The sequence below is a fragment of the Aplysia californica genome, unplaced genomic scaffold, assembly GCF_000002075.1.
Source record: "Aplysia californica isolate F4 #8 unplaced genomic scaffold, AplCal3.0 scaffold00064, whole genome shotgun sequence".
Classification (NCBI taxonomy): domain Eukaryota; kingdom Metazoa; phylum Mollusca; class Gastropoda; order Aplysiida; family Aplysiidae; genus Aplysia; species Aplysia californica.
Window position 1 is genome coordinate 1,294,885 of NW_004797334.1, and position 3,232 is coordinate 1,298,116.

Sequence of the window (3,232 nt, forward strand, 5' to 3'; positions counted from 1 at the left end):
AGCGTGTGTGTGTGTGTCTGTGTGTGTGTGTGTATGTGTGTGTGTGTGTGTGTGTGCGCGCGCGCGCGCGTGCGTAAGAAAGAAAGAGAGAGAGAGAGAGAGAGGGGGGGGGAGAGAAGGAAGAAAGGATAAACTATTCTCAGTCTGGACTCACCAAACGTGCATGGCTGTCAGTTTGCATACTTAGCATACTCGGAAATTATAGAAGTTCGGATTGCCTGTGTCTGGTTATCAGTGAACAAACAATGCTCCTTTGTGGCAGGTAAATGTTTGAAGCAATATTCAAAATAAAATCAACTTCAAAATGTATTCCTGCACGAATGTGACTGACCTTAATATCGCTGAATCATGGTTATCTGTTGGAGGCCGAAAAATTGCCCGAGGGAATTCGTTGATGTGTATTACCAAGCAATTATTGCCAGCCAAGTTGACCTTACTCGTGATGTTGTTGCAAAGGGACATAGTAGGCGTACATGTAGGCCTTTCTGAGACTGTCGGATTGTAATATGTGAGGCAGCGTGGTGGAATCAGGCTCTCGTCTATTTTTGGGCATGTAGAGTTATTGGTATCATCTTAAAGCTTGTTCACTTGTCCTTATGTGGATGAAAAAAATATCCATTTATCTTGAATACAAGTCGAGATATTTGCGAATGAAGGAGGTGGGGGGTCACCTGTTTACAGAGATAAAGTTAGTGAGAAAATGACCGCCAAAGATTAGTTATTTCCTTAGCTGAAGAGTCCGTGGTAACTGAAAATTTATATTTTTAGTGCCACACAAAAATGAGTTATTTAATGGCCATGAAAGGTGTTGAGCCAAATAACAAAAATGTGATAAAAATTCACAAACCTGCGGAAAAATGCAAGTTTCTTCACTTTGATTATTTTGACGAGAGCCTGATTCCACCACGTTGCCTCACATATTCTTTTATTATTCAGGTTGACCTGCTGTTTTGTTAGCCGTGCGTGTTTGTGTGTATGTGTAAGTGTGTATATATGTGTGTACGTTTCAGTGTACGTGTGTGTGTGTGTGTGTGTGTGTGTGTGTGTGTGTGTGTGTGTGTGTGCGTTTGTGTGTGTTTGTATTTATGTGTTTGTGTCTGTGTCTGTATGTGTGCGTCTGTGTGTATTGATATTTATGCTATTGTAAGCATTCTATTTTTTACTGCATTTCAACCACAGCCATAATGAAAATGCCAACAAAAGAGTCTGGTGAGTGACACATTTTAACCAAAGCTTATATTAAACGAAAACATGCCACGGTGAATCAAAACAAAGCTACACCGACAATGAGACGGCAGTCGTTATTATAATCCTAAACACCGCGCTCAGCGTTTTTTCTGCTCGAGCACAAAGCTGTTCTTTTTTAAACGCTTTGCTGCACCAGATTTCCACATTTTTGAAAATAGCATTTTAAGCCATTTTGAGTCACATAGACCATGAGGTCCAAAACTCGATGTCCTATCTGCTCTATCAAATATCAGTAGGTAAAAGGCCAGTGACCTATCGAAGGTGAGCCTCCAATTAACAGTTCAGGGAGAAAGAAGAAGAAGAGACAGACACAGAGAAAAAGGACGGAAAACATTGGCGAGTGGACTGGGGAGAGCGTGGCCATGACCCAAGCCTTTGCTCAGGACTGTCAGAGGTGGAGACAACTTGTTCTAAGTTCAGCAATGTAGCCACTACCGCCTTTCCACAACCCCGGGAAGGTTAATAACAGTAATGATAGATAGACTTTGTATAGCGCAAATCCCCGCTCATCAGCTAGCTCTATACACTTCACAATCTACACTATGACCACAGCTGACCTGAGAGCATTCTGAAACAATCTTAACTTCCTGGGAAGCATACAGTGCAAGCGGCAATTTATAGGTTGTAAAACACTAACATACTGACAGGATCGTTGGCTATCTATTGCCGGATACCTATTCCCACCTGGGTGAAGTGAGGAAAATTCGTGTAAAGTGCCTTTTCCAAGTAAGGACACAACGTCGAGCCCGCGGCTCGAACCCCCGAACCCGCAACCTCACCACGATTACGAGTCCGGTAGCCTAACCACTTACTAGACCACCAACGTCAAGAGACTCGTGGTTGTGACAAGAACAGATAATGCCATTACGTCACCACTGAGCAATAAGTACGCCAAAAGAACTGAGCCCACGGTCCACAGTGACGAACCAGACATACCAAGTGAACAAAGATGCAGCAAGAGAACTATCTCCTAAATAATCCTTGGCACTCTAAGTCGACTATGCACTTTACTGATCCAGTATTTATCCAGTGTTTATCCAGTGTTTATCCAGTGTTTATCCAGTGTTTATCCAGTGTTTATCAAACCATGCCCCCGGTTTGCAGCTACTTTTCTTTTGTTGTTTTTTTGTTTTTGTTTTGCAGCTACTTTTTTTGCGTGTTTTTTTTTGCAGCTACTAGATTGCAGTCCGTGAGGTTTTTTGAAAAGATTTCCGCTTACGGGGTTATCTATTCTGCCATGGGGATTTTCTTTCTCTTTGACGATATTATCACGACGGATTTATCTAAGTTTAACTGATAACTAGAAATATCAGAATCTACTGGTGTTCCGTTACTGCTTCCGCCAGATCGTTAACGTTTTCCACCCAAGGGTAAGGTACAATCATGAGCTTATTGTCTACCTTTCAAAGGCAATGCTTACTGATGTCTATTAAGTTTGCATGAACATTTCAAGCGTTACCTCCCCTTCACCATGACTATTAGTGAGACAAGCATCATACTGCGGTTGCTGACATGACTTTGAAACTGCGTGTGTCGTGGAAAAGCCCAACAGAAAACCATGGCTCATTAATTTTGACCATTTTTTTTTTTCGCAATTTACATCAGATTTGCCTTTCAAAAAATTATCGTATAATTTTGATGCTCTACTGTACTCGTATTTATGCTTTATTTGTTGTTTTTTCTTATGTTTGTTGTATCAAATAAAAACATTAAGCTAGTGAATTGATATAGATCTAAATGATGCCACCTTTTCAGTTTATAAAAAATTATATATTATAAAATCATTTAACTTTAAGCTGTTTTTCTCAGAAACATGTTTTTGTAACCTGTTTTACAAAGTCTGTTAGATCTTCAAAGGTATTCATATATCTGTATTATTTCAAAACACCTTCATCACACATAGAAATACCTCACATGAATTTGGAAAAGTGTTGGCATGTGGGCCCTTCTCTCTCTCTCTCTCTCTCTCTCTCTCTCTCTCTCT